Genomic DNA, 26213 nt, shown 5'->3' with positions numbered 1-26213 from the left:
CCCTGACCTGTAGAATGAAGAAATGGGAACAGACCTCAAAGGGTTCCTGCAACTCAAATATCCCGTGACTACTTTCAAGACCATGTCCCAGCCCCTTCTCAGAAACACCTTCATCCCTTCCTCTTTGGGGCGCCATGTCCACTTCCTTCTCCAAGGAGCCTTCCTTGTTTCACTGAACCCCAGGGTAGGCTACCGTGAGCTCTGCCATTAGACAAAACTGGGCTCCAAACCAACCTTCATCCTACTCACTAGCTGGATGATCTTGAGCAAATCTTTGTTTCCTCATATGTGAAAGAAGGACAGTAGAACCTCGTAGGCACACTGGGAGGATTAAATGAAACAACTTAAAGAAAGGACACAGCGATTATCTCTTAGTAGACTTACAAGTGGAAATACCATCACCATTCCCACATTGTTATACACGCAGATACTGTGCCTGGCAAAAATTATTGACCTTAATAAAGATGTGTTGACATGATTATCAGCACACACTTTTGATAAGTTTTCTACAATTTTGAAACGTGTGTGTGTGCATGTGTGTGTGTATGTGTGTGTGTGCATGTATCTGTGCATGTGTGTGTGGTGTGCGCGCGCGCGCGCGTGTGTGTGTAGCAAGCATTTATTAAGTACCTGCTAGGTACTGGGAATACAAAGATGGATAAATATTAAATTACCCCTTGGTATAAGGGGCCTCTTTTTAAAATGTATTATTTTCTATAAGAGTGCAGGCTTTTTATGTCTTGTTTCCTGTAAGAATGCAAGTTCCCATCCAATGAACAATGATAAACATCTGTGCATTACACTGTGCTGGGACATGGAGAGGAAAGGAAAAAGAGTAAGATGTCAGACCTTCCCTCAGGGAGCTTGCAATCTAGTAGGAAAATGAATTCAATGCTTATAATGTAAGGCAGAATGTGTGACACATACTCTAAGTTAAGGTGCTATGTGAGCCAAGAGTAAGAGAGGTTACTCTGTGCAGGGTTAATCTTATACTTTATGAGCAGGAGGACTTCACGGAGGAGGTACCACTTGAACTAGACCTTGAAAGACAAATCAAATTTTAGTGGATAGAAAAAGGAATAAAGGGCAAAAGGACATCTTAGAAGGAGGGCAGAACACAGGTAAAAGGACAGAGATAGAAAATGCATTTTTAACTTAAGAAACAACTAGTAGTGATGGTTTAGAGTATCATGAAGTACATATAGATAAGGAGGGGAGAAAGCTCAGAATATAGGTTGTAGCTATTTCTTTCACTTTCCTTCGAAGTGCCTAGTACAGAGCTTTGCAAAGTATACACAGTCAGAGAATGAGTTTTGAAAAAAGAACTGAGGGCAGAAGAAGGGAACTGTGCTTTAGAAAATAAATCTCTTTGCAGCTTGCCTATTTCATAGTCTTATTCTAAGGATTAGTAGTTGGTCTGAGAGTCATAAAGTTAAATTACACTTAATAAAACACATAGAGCAAAAGAGTTCCACATCACAGCACACCTAGGAAGAATAAAACTGGAAATGGGTGTTATTTCATCAGAGTGAAAAGCTAAGCAGAGCATTTTAACAGGAACTAGGTAAATTGAGTGTTATTTGATTTCGTATCTCATCCATTTCAGTTCTGAAAATGATCTGAGACAGTTCTATTAATACAGATGTTTCATATAGAGGTGATATGTTATTTTTTAAGAACTCTTAAAATATATATTTTCAAATAATGGGAAGAAGATAAGCAGTTACAGATGGTTTTCCCTATTTTTGTCACGCATGATCAAGGACCACAGCGTAACGTGGGCTTCACTGGGAAATCTGAGTCTCGCAGCTAGGAGCATCCCAGGAGAAAATGTTGGCATTATTTTGCTTTCACAGAGAAAATATGCTTCTGTTCAGTCAAGCAAAGTAATCAATTATTATGCATTATGATACTCATTTTATAACTATTGACATTTCAGACAGTTGTACCACATGTCAATAATGGTTTTGAGGCTCACATTTAAGCTCCAGCTCATAGGATGGAATTCACTGGGCCGACAATGTTGGGTCAGAAGTCTATTCTCTGCCCTCAGAAGTACACTTATTATTTATGTCCAGTCCTGCGCTGAGGAAATATGCTGTGAGGACTGAAACAAGAACAGACTTGGGTGTGTCTTTCTGTTTTCATAAAAAATGTTAATTTCTTCTAAATATATTAGATTCACATTTAAAAATCAATACTTTTCTCTTGAATTAAAAAAACGATTCCTACATTTTGTAAGATGGAGGTTCATTAAATTAGGCATTCCATTCAGAGGCTCCAAAATTCACATGAGATTTTGAGTACTCCAGTTAAACCCTGTGTTCCACAAAGATGATTTTCTGAAATCAAAATGGCTTTCCAATACTTACATCACACTGCTGCTGTTCCTGCTTTTACCTCACCTATTGCTTCACAATTCCTTGGAACTTACTCTGTGGCAGGTACTTTTTAACACTGAATTCACTCAAAACTCTCTTTTGTAGGTGAGGAAACTGATGCACAGATAAATTAACTTGTCCAAGAACACAAGGAACCATAAGGAAAACCCAGGTGAACTGAATCTAGGGTATGCACCCTTAACAGCTACGTGCTGACTCTCAAACACTTTCTGAAATTTCCTTGAATTGTGCACTACTCAGTATTTTGAAAAAGGCAAGCTGACTTCTTCAGGAATCGAAGTTGACTACTCTAGTAAAATTTAGGCATGCGTGCAAGAAATTCTTTTATCACTAGCTCTCATAATTCAGCGGGGTTAGCATGTGTCATTATGAATTATTACACAATTTAGTAAATTATTTAATTACCTACTAATGAAGAAACATACTGTACACCGTTGTAATTATCCTGTTTGAAGACAATGTTGTCATTTGTCCATTTAATAAACACTTGGTACACATTAACTCTTGAGGGGAATTCTTTGCACTTTTGGAATACACAACTCTAAATACTGGCAATAGAATGTGACATAGGACTAGAAGGAAACTAACAACTTACAAAAGCCAAAGCTGGTGTTTCTTAAAGACTCCAAACAAAGTAACAAGTCTGTTAGAAACACAAAAAATAATTTTATACTTCATCCTCTTCTACAGGAAAAGCACAAGATAGAGATAGTTACTGTTTTTACTTTTTCAAATTGTATCACGGCTGCTCTTTTCATAAATAGTTTTTGCAACATGTCATATAATATAGCATCTCTTTCACCTATTTTAATCACCCAATAAATGGGTTCCATAGTATAATAAGCAGAGCTACTTAATTTTCAATACACTTTGAATAAATCATTGTCTACATTTTTTAAGTGACTATAGTCATGCATGGCCTCGTTATTTATACAAAGACATAGTACATACGTAGCCTCAAGATGTTTTGACAACACACCTTAAGTAAAATATAAAGTAATTTTTTTTACTTTACCACATATTTGCTCCTTGAAATATAACAGAGATAATGTGGCAGAGCCATGGTAAACAAGGAAAAATTTTTAAAAGGACATATCAGAATTGCAAGACACTCAGAGAGGTCATGTGGTAGGTCTTCCTGCTTCCAAGGATGTGAGCAGCTAAACCGTCCATGTCTGACAGCTGCCTATCATTAAGTAATCATATATAAGCAAGCTAAGTGATATATTTTTTCTCTTTTCGTATTTTCTCTATTATCCCAGGGACGATATGCCATTTCACTGGGTAATTCAAGTCAAAGGAAAGTTTTGTTCTCTTATGAGTAATGCATATACTGAATATTAGAGTTATAGTATAGTTTGCAGATTTCACCACTTGTCAAAAACCAGTAAGAAAACACTTCCTGTAAACCAGTAAGAACCACAATAAATTTAAGCACTACAAAACAGCAGAAAAGAAAACATGTTTTTTATGTTCATTGTATCCACTGCTCAATTATGGTGTAACATAAATTACTACATACTGTTTATTTTACACTAACAGTGTTTTATCGAGAACTGTAGTAAAATACGTTTTAATAGTATTTTCTGATGTTACTGTGGCAAACTAGAGGAATTGTATTTTGATTCATCCTTCAGACCTCAGTTGTTTTTCATTTCTTATCAAACTATAATTTACATACAGCAAAACTCACTCTTCTTAGTGAACAGGTCTGCGAATTTTGACAAAGGTTTTTAATTTCATAATAACCAACACAATCAAGATATGAGAGTTCCATCTCCCTCTCCTCCCAAATTCTTTTGTGTCCTTCTGTAGCCAACTTATTCGCCTTCTCCAAACCCTGGTAACCACAGATTTGTCTCTTCTATCCCTATAGTTTAGCCTTTAAAGAATATCATTTAAATGGAAAAATATATTAATGTAGCCCTTTGACTCTGGTTTCTTTACTTAGCACAATGCATTTCAGATACACTCCAAGAGCAAACCAATAATTTGTTACTTTCTGTAGTTCAGTAGTATTCCAGTCTGCAGTTTACTCATTCCCTGATTGAAGGACATTTAGGTTGTTTCCATTCCTCAGCAATCACAAACCAAGCGGCTATGAACATTCATGTACAGGTTTTTTGTGTGAACATCAGTTTTGTTTTTTTGTTTTGTTTTGTTTTTGCGGTACGCGGGCCTCTCACTGTTGTGGCCTCTCCCGTTGCGGAGCACAGGCTCCGGACGCGCAGGCTCAGCGGCCATGGCTCACGGGCCCAGCCGCTCCGCGGCATGTGGGATCTTCCCGGACCGAGGCATGAACCCATGTCCCCTGCATCGGCAGGCGGACTCTCAACCACTGCGCCACCAGGGAAGCCCAGAACATAAGTTTTTATTTTACTTGGGTAAATATCTAGTAATGGGAACGAAGACCCAACGCAGCCAAAACAAACAAACAAACAGACCAAACACTTAACCGACAGCCAACAGCAATGAACAAAGCTTATCTAACACGTATTTTCTCTGTAAGGCACATCACACTTAGGAACACTAGCCAGCACTTTAGCGCTATGCTCGGGGGCTACTTTAAACAGCAATATTACCAACAAAAAGCACACAAATTAGAAAAATGTGGCACTAAATAGACTGTGGAAAGGACACTTGTTTACAGTATGAAAGCTGAAACAAGGCGGCAGAACGCTGCCTCAACCAACCTCAGCTGGGAACATGTGTGTCAGGATGCTTTGCGCTTGCCTAAGTATGAGAAAGGCAGCCAGTAATTTTTTTTATAGTTGAAGTACAATCGATTTACATTATAGTTGATTTACAATATTGTGTTAGTTTCAGGTGTATAGCAAAGTGATTCAGTTATATATTATTTCGGATTATTTTTCCATTATAGATTATTACAAGGTCTTGAATATAGTTCCCTATGCTATACAGTAAATACTTGTTGCTTACCTATTTTATGTATAGTAGTTTCTGTTAATCCCATACTCCCATTCCCCTCCCATTCCCCTTTGGGAAAGTTTGTTTACTATGTCTGTGAGTCTGTTTATGTTTTGTATATAGTTTCATTTGTTTTACTTAGATTCCACATATAAGTGATATCATAAAGTATCTGTCTTTGTCTGACTTACTTCACTAAGTATAATATTCTCTAGGTCCATTCATGTTGCTGCAAATGGCATTATTTCATTCTTTTCATGGCTGAGTAATGTTAATGGCAGCAAGTGTTGATTTGGGGGTTATAAATAAATTTTGGTGAGTAGGCAAATATGCAAATACACAATGCCAATAATGTGAATCAACTCTACCATCTATCTATCTATCTATCTATCTATCTTGCCATCCTACAGTTTCAGTTTAAATGTCACAGGCTTGAGGATGTCTTGTCCAAACTGCCAGCCTCCATCAGATGAGCTTTGGGCTCCCACTGGCATCCTGTTCTTCCCTTTCTGTAAGCCTGATTCTTCACACTGTTTTGGTTTTGTTTTTTGTAATCATTTGTTCTCTTTTCCGTCTTCTTCACTGGACTTTACACTCCAAGAGGCAGGGATTCGCTTTTGTACCTCTTGTAACATGAAGGCTGAGCACATTGCCTGGTATACGCTACACGCTGGATAAATACTTGTTGAATAAACGAATGCTTCTTTGAAAGCAGCATGTATGCTGGAAAGAGCACTAGAATTAGAGTTGGAAAATTTGTCTTACCATCCCAGTTCTAATACCTAGTGGTTGTGTAACTGGTGACAAGTTACTTATATTCCTTGAGCCTCAGTTTTCTCACCTGTAAAATTGGAAAAAGAATGCCCATATTTCAAAAAAAAAAAAAATTAAGCCTTCAAAGTCAGACAATAAACCTGAAAACATTAGTATCTGTTGATATCCAAGTCACTGGATTGGCATGGTTTCTGAACCACGACTAGACTTTTATAACTATATGAGCAGTATAAAATATACTGATGAACACTATGAACAGCAAGTTTATTTAGCCATCCACATACTACCAACTCTTCGTGTATTTGGTTTTATGAACTCAGGGGACTCCAATAGTTAAGATAATTTTTCACTTTAGAAGTTTTTGCACTCCATCAAGCCACACTCTTTAAGATCAAAGGTTATGTACACTATACACTATGAATATATCTTCATAGCTACTGATGATTTATGTACTCCATTTCAAAAATATTTTCTGAACGTTTGAAAGTCACTCTGCAATAACATAGAGTTTGTATTCTTTGGAAACAAGATTTTTTTCTCTTTCAAACACTACCGAAAAAACAAAGAATTAAATTTAATTAATAACCATACCATGATTCTGTCTGCAATGTTTTCTTGCAAAGATCTGTTACCTCCCTTAAGATTTCAAGGCAATAAAAATCAATAATTTCTATAAAATCATCACAATCCTTTTGCGTGTAACTAAGGCTAACAAAGTAAATGCTCAGGTCCTGTGGAAAAGAAATTGCATAAACAATACAATGGTTACATCACTCAAAATTTATACAGAGGATTGCCTTATAAAATTATGATGATCAGATATGATGACACTATTTAAGACTGTTGGTCTTTAGTAGATGCAAAGCATGATGATTCACTGGCAAAGCAAGCTAATGGTAGGGAGGGAGAGATGTTAACTTTGTGTATTTGATCACAAAGCAGAACAGATAATAAAACCTCAGGATCAATAATCATTATTTTATATGAAACTTTCATTGTTTCCTAAATTAGATTCATATTAACTTTTCCTGAGATGACATTTTTTCAACACATAAATTCTTATAAGGAACCTAACCACAGGCCTAAATTAAACCTAGAGTTTAAAACATTATTTGCTGACAGGCATCCTCCAAGTGTTTTCCACAGAGGGACATCACTTCCGATTATTTCCATGCTATTTTAAATGATCTTGGACAGGGCTACTGAATGACTTGTCAGGGAACATGAAAACATTATGACACCACTTCTCCAGATTTCTTCCCAGAACATGAAATACTTGGGATCGTTCTAATGTAATCAAGGCTAGTTTCATGTTAAGCGTCAGTTTTAACTGGGGGGAGACGCTTCTAACATATGGCCGCCGGGCTCTGACTCACAGCAACCTTCAAATTCTGGCCAAAAAGTCTGTTTCCTGAGATTGTGTCTGATAGGTCTGTACGTCCCTGGTGGGCCCGGAAGGCATTCAATAAATGCTATTGTTGGAACAAATGAATGAATTAATGAGTTTCTAATTATAAGCTACAAATTCTTCCATCAACAAAATAATCCCATAGGAAAGTGGCAATGTACTTAGAACTCATATCTATGAAGAGTTCTAGTTTCAGCCCCTTTACAATTTTTTTTAATCATTTCTCAATGATATGCTCAACTTGGTCTTTCTTGATTTTTTTTTTTTTTTTAACTAAGGTGTCAAAAGCACTAGAGCGTTTTCCAGGACATGACATGAAAGACAAGTACAGTTCTTTGATTTGTATGTAGCTTGTGCATGGTAATTATTTTTAAATCTCAGATAATCACCAGATATTTTCTGAGAACAGACTGTGGGCGAGGTACTGTGTGAGATATTTGAAAAATAAAGTTAAAAACATCCTATCCATGCTGACGCACCAAGAATTGTCATTAAGAATAGTAGAGGGCTTCCCTGGTGGCGCAGTGGTTGAGAATCCGCCTGCCGATGCAGGGGACAAGGGTTCGTGCCCCGGTCCGGGAAGATCCCACATGCCGCGGAGCAGCTGGGTCCGTGACCCATGGCCGCTGAGCCTGTGCGTCCGGAGCCTGTGCTCTGCAACGGGAGAGGCCACAACAGTGAGAGGCCCACGTACCACAAAAAAAAAAAAAAAAAAAAAAAAGAATAGTAGAAGGTGTGCAGGTTCCAGAATATTCACAGGTGAGGCAAATGTTTATCTAAGTGACACTAAGTTAGAACTGTTATCAAAATAGTGTAAATAATTGCTATCACACTTTTCGTAATTAGAGCACTGCGAGTCAAAAACCTTACGAAATGAAACATGGAAGAAAACAAAACAGAAAGAAAGATCCACAAAGATACCACTAAAATTCCAATAACTAACGTTCGTGTCTGACCTTAAACAAATCCCTCAGGCTTTCGCTCAGAGACTATTTACTCTTATGTAAGACAGTTCTGACAACCTTGATATCTGATTTTCCAGTATACAGAGTATATTAGAAAAAAAAAAAAAGCCCAGCAGAAAGGAATAGAGAGTTCTGCTCACAGGAGCAAGGAAAAACAATAAATACTGAAGGAAGAGATAAAAAGTTAGACATAAGAACTCAAAAAGTATAGCAGCTTGGGACTACTTAGCATAAGGGCAAACAACAAGCCGCACCTGCTAAGTCTCCGAGGATATCCTGTATTACAGCATACTGTACACACCATCATAATTAGTGTTTATATGACTTTGAAACATTAAGAATGGATTAGCCCATGAACTCTAAGAAGCCAGGGACTTACGTAATATATTTTGAAAGGCTTCCCCTACCGCCAAACAGAGTGAAGTAGTTTAGGCACTTAGATACATTCCAGAAAATTAATTTACACGGAATATCTCATTTTCTAATAATGTTCGTGAATCTGGCATTGATATACATGCTTCAAATAATAACCCTAATTACTTCACACCTTACAGGGTCTAGGTTATTCCAGTTTTGGTAAGCAATACTCTGAAGCCAGCTGGAAAAATAAAGGGCTTCCATAGTAGGAATAACTGTTTTGTACCCCAGTATTTCATTCCATTTCATTATTAGCCAGATATCGATAAAATAAAAACTGTTCAAATACCCCCTCTATTTTTAAAGCGACAATGTTTTTGTAAATGTTTACTTGAATTATGAGTGTTCAGGGCTGAGGTTTAAATATATATCATTATATTAAGATACTTGCTATTTATATAATAGTAAAGGCTATTTATATAATAATGTTTAACCTGCCGGAATTCTGGAGAAGGAAAAGTTAGTACAATAAGTTCAATGGGGAAAAAAAAAAAAAAAAGGAAAACATCAGCACAACTTGGCATTGTTTTCATTCAGGGCAGGTGAAGTGATAGGTTTTTAAAAGTACGCTTTTTACATGCACACTCATGACACCAACACCCTTCTTCATGGCTGCTATAATCCTTTTTCAAAACTGCTAGCCTGTTTCCAGGGCAGCTGCAAAACATCCGTGAACACTAGTTAATTTATTGGAGTCATGGAAACTGCTGCCTCTATACCTGCCAGCGAGATCCACATTGTACAGATTCTACGATGCAGGAGCCGAAGGTCCCGAGGTGAATTCTCTCCGCTCCAAGCTAGATGGAGGAAAGGGAAGCCACCTCTCGGAACTGCCTGGACCGTAGTTTTGGATTTTTGCCTCTTTCACTCCACCTATTGTCCAGGCTCCAGAATAATGCTTTTTTTGCATTAAAATCACCATGGCTACCTCTAAATTGCTATTAAATGTATTATTATCTTCATCACTATTGTTGTTCTCGTTAGTGAGAACACAGTTTAAAGGCCACCGTTCGGCACTCATCAATGCCCAGGAAGACAGCAGGCAGAGTCAATATCCCCACTTGCAGATGGGGTAAATGAAGCTTGGAGAGGTTTTCCAGCTTACCCTGGGACATCGAGAAAGGGAGAGCTGGGACTTGAGTGCGGGCTTCTGACTTTCAGTCCAGTGCTCAATAAATGTTGCCACATGATAGATATTGAAAACTGATTTCCTATTCTTTAAGAACTTATAGTCTGAGAAATTCAGATTGGCAAGTATAAGGAAAATTTTCCACGGTAGGATTTCTGAAAATGAAACCCGAGTCTGTCATATTTTTTCAGAAGACTTTTGTCACTAATTATATCTTCCTTTCAGTTCATACATGTTTGTGTAATCTATTCATTCCTGCCACAAGAGATAATTTACATGGCTCTTCAACGATATGCCACCAATAAATCACCAATTAAATGTTAATTACTGGATCTCACAACAATCCAAAGAAAACTAGCTCACATGATGTAGGTTGTAAACCAAGCCTAGTCATATGATGGTTGTTTCACAGTTTCTGTCCTTTCAGAGTGAAAGAGATACACGGAGTGCTTGCAAGAGACCCCGGTGATCATCACTACAATGGCCTCAGAAGTTAAGAATAGTATGCTTTGAAGTTAGGTCTCTCTCTCTCTTTTTTTTTTTTTAATTGTCTCTTCTTTTTTATGGATCTCTTTTTCATTAATTAATTTAAACTTTTCTGGTACCATTTAATATTTTATCCATTCAGGTTGGGGAAGGGGGTCCAGGCAAGCTGTATCACACGTGTTTTCCAATAGCAAAGGGGAAAGATTCCTATGATTAATTCCAAAACTTCTTCCACATTTAAGGGGTGCTCAGTTGGCATCCTGCCCCCCATAACTTTGTTCTTACCAGCCTTTGCTTGGTATAAAATACTGAATTAATTTATTAAAGAACCATAATAGGTTATATTACCTTTCAAAGTTATATTACTTGATAGTAGGGCCTTTGAAGTAAAATGTGAAAATTTTAATTGGGCAAAATAATATGCAATATTTATGGCAAGGATTTTAGACAGAACAAAAATGTGGTAGCTCTAGGGGTAAAAGTCTCAGGTAGAGATACTGACAGACCCAGGAATAAAATCCTCAAGGTCTCATTCCTATTCAGTGTTCTGATCATTCAGTCACACTCTAGGAAGAGACAATAAATACACATCTGTGGACAGTCCAGAGATGGAAATGAGGTGGCCTAACTTTCATCATTTGCAATGATCGGAGCTGAAGCCATTTATAAAATACCTGCCATAACAGAAACCGCTGCATCTCGACTAAAACTGGGAAGACACAGAAGAGGTTGATAAAAATGAAATCATGATACATTCATCCTTATCCTATCACCAAAGTGGTTGCCCAAAGAGGGGGCCTCCACAGTTGTGTGATGAAAGGCACAAATCATGGACTACCCACTGGGGCAGCCAGGCCAGAGAGGGGAGAAAATAGCCTTTTCTTCAGAGGGCTGAATGGCTGGACTTGCTCGGATGAATAGATAACACCATCACGAACAGACAGTAGAGATGAAAGTGGAAACCAATGAAAACAGAAGAACGGAGGAAAACCATCAAAGGTGTGGAAAATAACAAAAGTTCAGGGGCTGGAGTGATCAGCACCCACATGCTAAAACTGCAGCACATAGAGCTGTTTGAAGCTGCTAAAGGGATTTAATACAATCTGGAATGAACAGAATTTGCCATCAAATAGAACAGAAGGGCCACCAAGAGACCTCAAGGAAGGATAACCTAATGTAACATGAGCCCTGCAAAGAGCTCACACGGCAATGTCCTTTTGAACATCTCAATCATTCTAAAGTGCTGTTTAAAACACACACATGCACACACACACACACGCATGCACGGTCCAGAGTCTGTGGGGAATTTTGATGGGAGTTGCTCATCAAAACTCTTAAATAATGCAAGGCGATGGCAATCCATCCGATCTTCCACTCTGAGGACCTGGAGCAGAGAACAGACGTGGGTTTTATCAAAGCAGCCTCTAATCTTTCCAGCACATCTGCAATGTCCATCTCACCAGGGGTGACCTTCTGAGTGAACTTGGGGAGAGATATGCTCTTTGGTTTTGTGTGGGTTGCAGTTTAATTCAGCAGGAAGCGGGCCATGGCTGGGAACCACAGCACAAAGAAAATCACGGTAAGGAGGTGAAAAATGCGGGACTGATCAACCATAAGTGAGATAAAATAAGTGACTGGTAGGTTTTTTATGAGACCAGCAGAATAAAAAAAAATACAATGGGTTATCACTTTTATGGCTCATTTCCCATTGCTGTTACTAAGTAGGCAATGATAGAAACAGCACAACTGAGCAAGCACACCCAGATCAGAGAGAAAGGGAGAGAGTGAAAGAGAAAATTAAAGGATCAGAGAGACTCTTTAAGACTGTGTCCAATCCAGGGCAATCATCCAAATAAAAACTAACAATTTCACTCAAATACAATGCAGATAAATTCCACTGTGAAGATATAATATATAGACTTAAAAATTATTCTGTTTTTCATGCAGATAATTGTCTATAACACCTCTGGGTTGAGAGTGTATTGGTTCATGTAAGGTACAAAATCTTCAGATGATCAAAAGTGATGTATGTATTTGTAGTAAAGCTAAGAGGTCGCATCATCAAAAGTTTATGGGCCAGTGGTTTTTCCCGTGCTAACTATTAACCTAATTTTGGACAAAAGGGAGGGAGGAGGTATTCCTCAGTAGGGATAAGTCAAAGGGAGTTTGCATGCAAAGGGAAATAAACCATCTCTTCCCACTTGATTATCTTCACTCTGTCGGGCTGAGTATTAGTACACAGGCAGCAGGGAACCGAGAATTCTTTACTCTTGAATGGGTTCAATCTCTCAGATCTCAAAAATCCCCAAGCGAGTCTCTAGAACAGGAGTGGCTGGAGCCTGGTTCTGATTTCCTCTATTACCTTTGGCTCTTCATCCCATACCCCACCAGGCGTCCAGCACTGAATCAGCATGAGAATAGGACACAGATGGAGGGAAAAACGGATTCAGTTTACCATAGCTTTAACCCTCCTCAAAGATTTTGGTGTTTGTACACTACTAGATTCCTATCAATACAAGAACATGCTTTTTTTCGTTATTCCATTCTACATTTTACTTTCTTTGTCCCAGTAGGAAACAAAATCACCACTTGTCTCCATCTCAAACAATCTTAAGCTTGGCAACAACAAAGAAGGATGAAGTCTTCTTTGCACGATGGGTCTAGACTAGTCTGAGCACCTAGTAGGTGCTCAATAAATACCAGCCAATAGGCAGGGCTCATTTCCTCCGATAGCTGCCCAGAGACACAAACTGCTTTGGGAAACCTGATGAAGAGGCCCGCCTTTCTGGCAGAGCCATCCTCACTCTTTCATCACTGTACTCAAAGATATTACTGATGTTGGTCCTCTGGTTTTGCTGCTTTTTTCCTCTGACTGGACTAACTGAGTCTACTCTGCTCACTAGCTGTCACTTCAGAATCCTGTCACGCAGCGGAAGGCCAAAGGACATTTTCCCCTAAGTCCTTTTAACTTCCTGGCATTCCGTTTTTCAACCCCACATTAAAGGTGCTGATGTTTCATCCTAGTCCTACCAGCCAATGGGTGGCCTCAAGTTAGACTAGGCAGGGCTTCTCTCTGCTCTTTCCCTGTTGGGCACAGGGAGAAGGAACCCAGAAAAATGTTTCCTCAAGCTCATTTTGTAATTTTCCCTTGGATGCTATCACTGAAGTTCTGAGATCATTTACTAAGGAACAGACGCATTCGAAACTAACATACAACAGATGTAAACCTAGGGCCACTGTTGGCCAGCAAGACCTCTTTCTTGCAAATTCTCAAAAAAAATTTTTTTTTTGGCTTGTCTTTATCCCCCCTCTGCTCTCGGCCAATGCTCAATCATCTTATAATCCATTAAAGCTAGTATACCAATTCGGTTTCTTTTCCAAGACAAGACCTGCCAACTTGAAAAACAAAAATGAACCTCCCCTAGTGTTGGCATGTTTCTCCAAGCCTCAGCTAACCCACGGCAGAGACTGGTGGACGTGAGCCCAGTTGAAGCCTGAGGTGAGAGCCATCATTTTTTACTTGCTTTCGCGAACAATCTCCTGGTATGTTCTTGAATTCTCATCCTTGGTATAGTGCCAGCCCAGGCATTAGCAAACCCGGCAGAGTGGCATTCTCTGCAGTGTGGCAGAGCAAGTCATCTGTCCTGAGAAGCCAAGATCTGAGATGCCTCTGCTCCTGTAAGAACCTCTCTGTGTCTCTCTGATTTACCCTGTTCCCAGTGGTAAAGTATTTTCTGCAAACATGAAATTAGTTTATAATTTAAGGACTTCGGAATGACTAATTTTGACTAAGTTAAACAGGGCAGAGTAGTGACTCCAAGTGACTTGATCTGTGATTCTTGGGAAGAGTTTAATGGACGTATTTTATTTTCGTTCAGGGTGACCTCACTGATCTTTGTGCAAAATGCCATTTCTTTATTTTTTCCCTTTAAAACAAAGTCACTGCCATTTTCTAGGCATTTCTTAGCGAAGAAAACTCTAATTGCATTTTACTTATCTTTAAGGCCACTGTTCAGGAATTATTATTTTTTTTAAAGACCTCTATTTTAAAATGAAAAGTGTAGGTGAAGGTGATTATATCTTTCCAAAGTCAGTAAAACAAATGTGTTGCATAAGACATTTCAATTCAATTAAGAGAAACAGGTCAGATGCTAAAATACTAGTAAAATCAATTATGAGTAATAGGTCTCCTGTTAACATGTATCACTACAGCTGCCTCTCTCATAATTTTTGAATAAATTTACATTTGTTTCATATTCTTTGTGTGCCTGTAATGTATGTGTGTGTCACTGACTGTAAAACCTTATCCATTTCCTCTTCTTTGTTACGTTTGCTCTGGTATGTCTTGGAAATGTCACATGGACTAACATTTATTTAGTGAAGGTTTTTCTAAGAGGAAAGTCAGGTGGCAAGTTGAAAAGGGCTTTGAATCTTGTCCTGTCACTTGTCACCGGGGCAGGGAGCTTCATCCTTCTGAACCTTGGTTTCCTTATCTGTAAAGGAGAGTAATAGTACCTTCCCCCCAGGACTGTTGTACGACTGAAATGTGACAACTCACTGTAACGTGCCCACCAGGGTGCCAGGCACGTGGTGTTCAATGAATGTCTCTTTCTGATCTTTGAAAATCCTAAAAATCATTAGTATGTAAGAGAGGATTATTACTTATAACACTTCAAATCTGATGTCTGGTTTTTGTGGTAGGATCAGGGTCACCAAACTCACCTGAAAAGGGGGTGTCAAAGAGAAGGACTTTCTCCCTTTATCTTTACTGTTTAGTAAAGGGGCACCCTCAAATTCCCATGTTAATAACTCATGAAAAGGCAGCACCAGGGGACAAAAATCTGCTGCCGCCACCTCAGTCAGCCTTTCCTTCAAATAGGTGATGCCTGATATGGAGAAATTATATAGGAAAAAAATAATAGCACTTTGAATCTATACTATAATCACAAAAACATAAAATTGTGTATGTGCATGATAAAACATGAAAAAGGAAAACTGGTAACTTTTTTCGTAGGTTATTGAGAAAAATGGGTACATTTTTTCTCCTCTATAATAGGCTTTATCATTTGTATAATGAGGTTAGACATTTAGGTGAAAAATAGAGTATCCTATGATTGGCGATTCACCCATTTAGGTTGGTGGGCTATCTGGTCAAAAGGTAAATATCTCAGAAATGGAACTTAAATCAAGTTTGGCTTCATGGAATACTTTCCTCCTAAGAGCATGGAGTGAATGCGAGTGTTGATGGAGTTGAGGGAGAGGAAGGAAGGACAATTTTGGAGAATGGCCACCTGCTGAGGGGAGCAGACTTAGAGAAAGTGGGCTCTAAATAGGAGCCTGAGTGGATGGAAAATGGAAATGAGAAAGTTATAGAGGTAAGGCAAGTAATACGGGGAGGAACATTAAGGGGTTGATTATTTTGGGGTGCGTGTGTGTATTTTTGAAGAAAAGAGGCATCCATAAAGTGCACTGATGAGCTCAATACCTCTGGAGAAAGCTCCAAGTATTTAAGAGTTTAGAATATAGCTCACACTGGGACTTCCCTGGCAGTCCAGTGGTTAAGACTCTGCGCTTCCAATGCAGGGGGCGTGGGTTCGATCCCTGGTCAGGAAACTAAGATCCCACATGCTGTGCAGCGTGGGCAAAAAAAAAAAAAAAAAAAGAATATAGCTCACTGACACTCTGGCTTTAGTCCTACAACCCTTGGGAAGTGTAGGGCAGCCTGGCACAGTAGGAAGGATAAGGGCTTCGGCGCTTGACAGAAGTAGCTATCACTTCTGCCACTCACTAGCTATGTGGATTTGGGCTGGGCAAGTTGCTTAACATCTGAAACTCGCTTCCTCAATTAATATTCATAGTTATACTTAACAGTCATAGTTATCATAAGGCTTACATGAGATTACACACACACACACACACACACACACACACACACACACACACTTACATAAATATAAAATGCCTGGAACATAGTAAGCTCCCAAATTACTTACCTATTCTTGCTACAGGGATGCTACAGGGATGAGGAAAAAAATAAGAACTCCCATCCTGAGACAATAAGAAAATTAATAAGGTTAAGGTTGTGCCTCTATCCAGGCTTCTATGCACAAGGAGGGACCAGGACAGCTTTCTCAGGAAGCCATGGTTTAAGAGCTGCCAGTGAAAAGAGGCAGCACCACTCCACAGGCACCCACTCTGCTTCCGAGAACATGGTGGTGGATTAGCTGCCATTATCCACAGTCAAAAGTCCTAATGCTCTTTTGTGCTTCTTCGTCTTAGGGCTGGAGCACTTGCTGAGCTGATTGCTCTGATTCCTGTATTTTGAATCCTGTAATCCCCCACGCTTGGGGTCAGGGGATACAGATAAAGGGGTAGAGGGTGACTTCTGTTCTCTACTGAGCCCCGACACAGACTGTTTCTAAGTTCTGAAGGTTTGCCTATCTGGGAGGCCGGCAATAGAAAAGAATAACACCCCAGCCGATATCTCTAACCTGCACCTTGCAACACGTAGAAAATGAGAAAGGGAGGGAAGATTCTCCCTAAAGTCTCATGGGATGAGGGCTCTGAGGACTTACTGGGAGCTGGCAGGTGACTCTGTACCTGAGCTTCCGTCAGCAGCTGGGGAAGAGAAGGCTAATGATGGCACATGAGTTTACCCAGTAAAACCCATGACAGGCAGTGTCTGGTGGGCATAGGAAGAATGTGAGCGCACGAGAACCAGGGTCTGGGGAAGTTGCTCCCTCCCAGTCCAGCTCATATGGAAACCGTTTATGTTTCCTGTTTGCCAAAAACCTTTGGTGCGTTGCTGAACCTGTTTGTCCTGAACTCCTAATAATAAACACATGGCAACCAGTTCTCCAGATGACAAGCCCTTTTGTTAATGAGTAAAGAAGGACTGATGAGCTTCTCCACAGCCCCGTCTTCATACCTGGTGATGGGAAGATCGGCCCCATGGAGGGCACAAAGCCTGGCTTCCTCAGGTCCTTGACAACAGTTGCTAAGCCTAACTTGGGATGGAGCTGTTTCAGAGGTAGGGCCCTATCGTGTAAGGGACTGGGGTGGCCCTGTGTGCACAGGGGAAAGAGGAAAGTTGGGAATGAGAGATCCCTGGAAAGGGTGTTGTGCTCTTAAGAGTGATGATGGTATGTCAAACTCTGCTTCTTAAAATTACTAAGTCATAGAGAAGTGACTGGGGTTTGTATTTGAGGGCAGTTTTTAATGATCCGATCGGGATATGACAATCATAGGCCACAGATAAGTTGTTAAACATCCTTCTAATTATTATCACATGTTTTTCTTTTCTTGGCCATTAACACTTAGCTTGGCTGGATTTTCCCTCTTGTGTTCCTGGAGGTGAGGCAGAGGTAAATGAGAACTCCAAGAATGTGATGGCAACGCCATGCTCAGGAATAGCAATGGAGCAATGCCTGGGTAGCAGGACTCAAGCCTCTCCCAACTCTGACCAAGGCCAAGAGATGACCTCTGCTACCTTCCTCCCTTTGCTGCCCCCCACCTACCCACACAGCCCCCCACAAACACTCAGAGTACAGGCTGACACAGAGCCTTTACACACACACACATACAAATACACATTCCGAAGCATGTCGTGTTTTGTGCACTTCAGGCACCTGGCACACAGCAGTGCCCAATAAGTACAGGTGTTCCTCAGCATCTGTGGGGGATTGGTTCAAGGACCCCCAAGATACCAAAATCCAAGGATGCTCAAGTCCCTTATACGATATGGCATAGTATTTGCATATAATGTATGCACATCGTCCCATATACCTTAAATCATCTCTAAGTTACTTATAATACTTAATACGATAAAAATGCCATATAAATAGTTGCTGGGTCCAAGGCAAATTCAAGTTTTCCTTTTTGGAACTTTCTGGACTCTTTTTTTTCCCCAAATCTTTTTTTTCTTTTTTTTTTTTCTGGTAAGCAGGCCTCTCACTGTTGTGGCCTCTCCCGTTGCGGAACACAGGCTCCGGATGCACAGGCTCAGAGGCCATGGCTCACGGGCCCAGCCACTCCGCGGCATGTGGGATCCTCCCGGACCGGGGCACGAACCCGTGTCCCCTGCATCGGCAGGCGGACTCTCAACCACTGCGCCACCAGGGAAGCCCTCCCCAAATATTTTCAATCCATGGTTGGTTGAATCTGCACATGTGGAAACTGCAGATACGGAGGGCCAAGTATATGTCAAATGTTGAATGACTGGATTAAAATATTAGGAGGCAGGGTACCCACTCATGCTATATTTGACCCTACCAAGCTTTAATTCACTATAAAATTATGTGGACAAAACTTTTTTCACGTATTTATTGTCCATAAAGGAGCTTTATGAAAGTCAGGATACATAGGTAATATGTTCTTTGTACTCTGGTGACAAAAATAAAAATAATTTACTTTCTCATTTCAAGAGAACAGAAAGTCATCTTTCTTGTGAATTTTATTTTTTAAACACAATCCCTTCCTCACTGCCCCTGTAATAACTCTCCAAATATCACTTCCCCAAAATTTACATATATGAGATTGGAATGGACAGTATCTTTGGATTATTCTTTTGTCTTGCCATTTCCCCAAGTCTTGCTAATCTGCTGGGTTTGAAGCTCATGCAAATTTTTTTTTTCTTTCCCAACACCTCCTGCTGACACACCCAAAGGCGCTCAGCTTAAGAAGGGAGTGGTCTTTGAAAACATAAACTAGGTGTTCCCTGTTCAAATAAAAACTTGACAGATATTCTCACAGGGAAAACTTTCCCTCAACAGCTGTACGAAGGCTAAAACTTGTTCCTGGCAAAGGAGTTTACACGGATGTATCCTACATGGATCGTCCCTTCTCGTGGTTCACTAAACTCTAATTGCAATGATGTTGGACATATGCTGCTTACCGTAACGTTTCATAATGAAAAGTGCACTCTCCAGAATTTAATACACAGTAATGGCTTCTTTGATTTAAAGCATGATTATGGTAATAAAACCACTACAAAAATGGACACATCTTCTTCAGTAGATTATCTTTCTTTGGAGACAAAGGTAAGTTCTGAGTCCTCTGATTACAGAGGATCGAATTTAGTGTTTTGCATTGTCAGCCGTCATTTCAGCTTCTTTTGACCAATTCTGGTGTAAGATATCTTGGGGCTACAAATATGGCCACCCCATATCACAAATGATGTATCATGATGATTCCTTTTGGGTGCATTTGTAGTTACGGGTTTCAAAAATATTTGTTATTGCTTTAATTACTAAAAAATTTAAATTTTACTGTATAAGGATACCATAACGTATAAAGAAACTGAGAAAGTCACAATCTTGGAAACTTAAACACATTAACTGCTTTCCTACTTCATGGGTCTCATAGCATTGAAATCTGTCTACATTCAAGCTGGAGGTCTGCTCTCACCCACACTTCTCTGTATCATCACCTCATCATATGAATCGCGATGGATTGTAGCACAAGGATCAGTCATCTTCAACACTTCACTAGGGCTCGGGAGCTGGCAGAACAAGCAAACTACCCAAGATTTTAGGGCTTTATGATTTTCAGGTGTAGAACCACAGACATTACTTGAGACACTTTCTGCAGACGGTACATAGCATCTTTGCCTGTATTTTCAGGTCTCAAAGCCCAGGAAGCCATTGTCCACACAAGGCTGATCCTCTCGGTTCCATTTATCCAAAGCTGATCTGATTTCAAAGAGTTCCATCCACCTTCTCAAAGCCTCTTCCCAACCATTCCTGCCTATAGGAGGACTCTCCCCTTCCTTTCATCTCCTTGAAGCTCCCATGGTCAGCATCTCTCACCCTCTCCCTTTGTTGCTAAACTGTAGATGTTTCACCTCCCTAACCAAACTCTATTGCATTTAAAGTGAGGAATATCCTTCAGACTTCTCTGGAGTGCATGAGAAGTATTAACGCATATTTATAGATTGATTCAAACAACAAGGTTGATGAGATCATTGTCAAATGGAAAAGGAGGTAAGTGAAGACAGTGTAGAAAATGTGAAAGAGAAAAAGACATCACAGTATTAGTTTAAACAAGGGCAGAAACCCAGTCCTATCCTCTTATGTTACTTAGCCTCTCTGTGTGCCCCCAAATTGAAACAATAATAGTACCAACTTCATAGACCGTCATGAGGATTAAATGAGTTCATATTTGTAAAACAAGTGCCAGGCATGCAGCAAACGCCACAGAGGCATTTGTTAACATGAAAATGAAATACCATCACAATGCCAAAACCTACCACAGTGCCTGCTCAGTAAAGGCTGAACTCAACCAAGGTCTTTGTTTTGAGATACTTGAACCAGCATGGGCCTGGGATGGAGCAGCTGCCAGGACCAATGGGCACCTTCCAGAAGGAGCAGCTCTTGCGAACACAGCAAGCTCCACGCTCCAGTTCAAGGGCCCTGGAAGTTCCCAGGTTTTGCCACAGACTCAGCTGGAGCGCTCCCTGGATGGGGACATGTGGTTTTTCGGGATAGCCCGAGGAGGAGGGGTTGCTGGGCACCCTGGCGCCCGCTGATGGTGGCTCCCGCGGCGAGGGGGACAGCCCGGAGCCCCGCCCCCCGCCTCCCCGGCCCAGAGCCGGCACGGAAAGTTACTGCGTGCTAACGTGGCAGGAACGATGGAAAGCCCAGGGCTGCCAAGTGCTGAAATCCTGGGCTGCGTTTCTTATGCTCACAGGCACGGCTCTTCGGAGAGTCTAGTCTATACACGTCCCCGGCACATAACTGTATTCTTTTCAGCAGATACTATATTTTGGAGCAGAGGGAGGAGAAAAAAGTTTGAGGGAGTGGCAGTAAGGCATGAGCCAAGATCCCACGTATGCTTTTTTTCTGCTTGCCCTAAGATGTTCCTAAGATCAATGAATAATCTCACCCACTGTATCGTGTACAGCTGAATCTTCAGCTCATAGATTTAAAGAAATAATCTAACTCTTTTATCAAGTTCAACTCACCGGATGCTTCCCTTTTGTCTGTTTGCTCATTCATTTTTTATTTTATTTTTAATATTTATTTATTTTTATTGGCGTATAATTGCTTTACAATGTTGTGTTACTTTCTGCTGTACAACAAAGTGAATCAGCTGTATGTATACATATATCCCCTAAACAGACATTTCCTAAGCATCGATTATCTGTCAGTTACACAAGGGGGCCCTGGGAACCCTGAGAAGCTCATAGTCTGGTGTGGAGACAGACAGTATAAATGGTAGCTATATGTTATGAAGGGCTATCACTGTGGCTGCACAGAGGGCTCCCCAGCAGAGAAGTTTTTTTCTGCCAGGTGGGAGAGAAGCCACAAAGGCTTGCTGGGGAGCCTTGTTAGAGCTGGGCTTTGAAGAATGACTCCAGCGAGAAGGTCACCAGCTGAGCAAGTGGCCTAATTAGGCTGTGATGTACATTTACCATCTTTGTCCCATACCTGCTTTTTCAAGTGAGGTTTTAAAAATACAAAAACAGACTGTGGGTTGGAGAACAGTATTGTATGAACATTACACTCCCTGATTATGATCACTGTACTGTGGTCACGGAAGAGAATGACCATGTTCCTAGGAAATCTACTCTGAGAAAGCATAAAAAGGAATACTCCCTCTCTCTCTTTCTCTCTCTCTCTCTAGATATACACACACATATATGCATATATGTATATTTGTATATATATATACACACACACACTTGTATATGGGGGGGCAGAGAGAGAGAGAGAGAATGAGAATGATAAAGCAAAGAAGACAAAACGTTAACAACTGGTGAAGCCGGATAAAGGGCATATGGTGAATCTGTATAAAGGGCACTTGTGCTATTCTTGCAAGTTTCTGTAACTCTGAAATTACACCAACACAAAATGTTTTTAAAAAATTTAAAGTACAGGGCTTCCCTGGTGGTGCAGTGGTTGAGAATCTGCCTGCTAATGCAGGGGACACAGGTTCGAGCCCTGGTCTGGGAGGATCCCACATGTCGCGGAGCAACTAGGCCCGTGAGCCACAACTACTGAGCCTGCGCGTCTGGAGCCTGTGCTCCGCAACAAGAGAGGCCACGATAGTGAGAGGCCCGCACACCGCGATGAAGAGTGGCCCCCGCTTGCCACAACTGGAGAAAGCCCTCACACAGAAACAAAGACCCAACACAGCAAAAATATTAATAAACTCCTACCCCCAATTAAAAAAAAAAATTAAAGTACAAAAAATACTAAATTAGTTTTAGAACTACCAGAATGACAAAGCCTTTTATTACCATCATTCCGAAAAGCAATATTCAGAACACAGTTTGGTCAGATTGATGCAGCGACCCACCTAGGCCTTGGGAACTCTGAGGAGTGCAATGTCTTTTTTTTTTTAATTTAATTTAATTTATTTTTTATACAGCAGGTTCTTATCAGTTATCTATTTTATACATATTAGTGTATATATGTCAATCCCAATCTCCCAATTCCTCCCTCCCCCCCATTTTCCTCCCTTGGTGTCCCTATGTTTGTTCTCTACATCTGTGTCTCTATTTCTGCCTTGCAAACTGGTTCATCTGTACCACTTTTCTAGATTCCATATATATGTGTCAGTATACGATATTTGTTTTTCTCTTTCTGACTTACTTCACTCTGTATGACAGTCTCTAGGTCCATCCACATCTCTACAAATGACCCAATTTTGTTCCTTTTTATGGCTGAGTAACATTCCATTGTATATATGTACCACATCTTCTTTATCCATTCGTCTGTCGGTGGGCATTTAGGTTGCTTCCATGACCTGGCTATTGTAAATAGTGCCTCAATGAACATTGGGGTGCATGTGTCTTTTTGAATTATGGTTTTCTCTGGGTATATGACCAGTAGTGGGATTGCTGGGTCATATGGTAATTCTATTTTTCATTTTTAAAGGAAAATCTACAAACAACAAATGCTGGAGAGGGTGTGGAGAAAAGGGAACCATCTTGCACTGTTGGTGGAAATGTAAATTGATACAGCCACTATGGAGAACAGTATGGAGGAGTGCAGTGTCTTCTGCGGTTCCTTCTTCACTAAATTGATGTATAGTTGATATACAATATCCGTACCCTATTCTTTTTTCTTAAAAACGAGATTTGTAGGGTGAGAGGGTCAGGATAGCAGTGAAGCTCAGAGCAGGTGTGGTCTGCAGAGGGTCTGAAAGGAAAGGGGCTAAAAGGTGCTGCCTGTCCCTCTGCAGTGGAAGGGCCCACCCCCAGGAACCTAGAGGAAGCAGTGCCACCAGGAGTGGGCAGTCAGCTTAGTAAGGGTTTGTGATCTATCAAACAATTTTGTTTAACTTGTTTTTAATACATTTTAAAAAGCAGAAAGCAAAATTTAATAATAACAGAAGCAGCAGCGGCAGGTAAGATTTACCAGGTGCAGACGATATTCTACGCACTTTGCTAACTACTCAATATGAGCATCTCATAGATTCCCCATAACAGGTCCATGAGGTGGGTACTATTAGAATTCCCATTTTAGGGCTTCCCTGGTGGTGCAGTGGTTGAGAGTTTGCCTGCCGATGCAGGGGACACGGGTTCGTGCCCCGGTCTGGGAAGATCCCACATGCCGCGGAGCGGCTGGGCCCGTGAGCCATGGCCGCTGAGCCTGCGCGTCCGGAGCCTGTGCTCCGCAACGGGAGAGGCCACAACAGTGAGGGGCCCGCGTACCGCAAAACAAAACAAAACAAACTCCTATTTTACAGACAGGGGAACTAAGGCCCAGCGACTCAACACTGGAGTTGGATATAAGCACAAGTAGCGTGGCTCCAGTGCCTGGGCTCTTGCCCACAATTTTATACTCCTTAGGTTCCGGTTACTACTTTATGTGCATGTGGACTAAGAATTTCAAAGGACATGGAGGGGGGATGAAAGCAGTATGATTGGTTGGAGGTGGTGAGATTGCAGTGATGTTTACTTTGATTTCAATGTTCAGTGTTATTTGTGTACTAACTTTTAAAAAGTCAACCCTATCGATGGATAATTCCCAACTCAGTAGATGCAGTTTGGGATTTGTGTGCCTAACATAGAATCTTTGTCACTAAATAAATTACAGCTTCTCTGCGCCTTGGTTTCTATATCTGAAATATGAGATGATATTTGCTAACATTTTCCCACTAAAATACTTGCTCTATGACTGATATTCTGTGTGTGATGTGTGTAGGATATGGAGATTGTGGAGACTAGGGGGTGGGAAAAGGTGGGGAGGGGTACGGTGGGGTGACAGCAAATCTCTTTCTGAGGACGATTACTCACTGATGGGATCCGAGGTAATGCATGAGGCTGGGCTGGGCTTTCTGTTCATAAGGGACAGTCCAACATTCAATGAAAACATCGTATCTGAATTAGGCCCTCACCTCACCTTCCCTGACTCCTCTTTTCCCCCCTCCGTCTCTCTCCTCTTTCTTTCTTTTTCTGGGCCAGTGGAAGTTGTGTTCTGTCATATTTACACATTTTCTCAGATAGAAAAGACAAGCAGAGACTCGGTCCAGAGGGAATGCGAGTGGCTTGAAGGCCTGAGCACACCTCGCTTTGCATCCAGGGACTCACCCCGCAGATATCATTTAACCCCTTTACCACATGCATGGAAGACAGACTTTTCTATTTGCTGCTTATACACAGGCGATTCACTGGAAAAGCATCCACAAAAGGTCAGAAAATTAGAGTAACCAAAATCACATGCTGCTATGGTAGAAACTATACTGGTTCGTTTGTATTCTCTTCCTGGTCACCTTTCAGACAATCTGACTATAAAGCAGAGTTTTCATTTCTGTGCATCATCCATTTAGGTTCAAAGATGCTTTTGAGAGAGCCAAGGGAATGATGATTTAATGCTGTCAAGTGCTTTGAGATCTCAGACAAAGAAGCTCTGTAAATACTGAGAATTACTGGGCATTATTGGCCCCAGTATCTGTCTCCTCAGTATTATCAGGGCTTTGGAAAAATTAATGAAGAAATGGTTCCTGGCATAGTAACAGCAGCAGTCGCTTCTGGAAAAATTAAGAGACCCTCTGCATTGGGGAATGTAGGACTCAGTGAAAACACTCACCCAAGAATTACTTTTCTCTTTTTTTTTTTTTGCAAATGGAAACCACCAAAGATGAAAATCCACTGCAATATGAAAAAGAAAGAAGTAAAGCTTTTAAAATCAAACTGCAGCAGGGTGAGGGCAAGGTATTGTGTGAGTGCACATACCTGCACAGGAGATGAGAACAGAGAGACAGACATTCAGAGAGATAGACTGGGCTTCAGGAAAAAACTGGGCAAAAGGCTTTTGCCCATATGTTTATATTTGCTGCAAAACCAAATCTTTTTTTTTTTTCTAAATAAAAAACTTATGCATTCTGGGTTGGTGAGTACACAGGGCAACAAGCACTCACATACATTCTTGGTGGGCACGTAAACTGGTAAAATCTCTATGGAGGACCGCTTTGCAGTATCCATTGACATTACAAATGCATCTTTCCCATTATCTTAACAATTCCATATCCAGGAATTTATCCTGTACATCTATTTGCATATGTACAAAATGGTATATGCTCGAGGCTATTCACTGCAACACTGTATCAGTCAAGTCTGAAAACAACTTAAAAGTTGATTAGTAGGGGATTACATAACTGCTAGTGTATCCATAAAATGGAGTATCACAGAGTTGTTGAAAAAGAATAAGGCAGCTCTGTATGCACTGTACAAAATTAGCTCTAAAGATATAGTGTTA

General features: G+C 40.6%; 1 protein-coding gene across 1 annotated transcript in view; it reads right to left on the bottom strand.

Annotated features, from left to right (window-relative positions):
• RORA (RAR related orphan receptor A) overlaps positions 1–26213 on the bottom strand; it is a 732098-nt gene that overhangs the window by 107296 nt on the left and 598589 nt on the right. The window lies entirely within an intron of this gene.

This window comes from Orcinus orca, chromosome 2, assembly GCF_937001465.1.
Source record: "Orcinus orca chromosome 2, mOrcOrc1.1, whole genome shotgun sequence".
NCBI lineage: Eukaryota > Metazoa > Chordata > Mammalia > Artiodactyla > Delphinidae > Orcinus > Orcinus orca.
The sequence above is the reverse complement of the archived record's forward strand: the minus strand, read 5'-3'. Positions and strand labels throughout refer to the sequence as shown.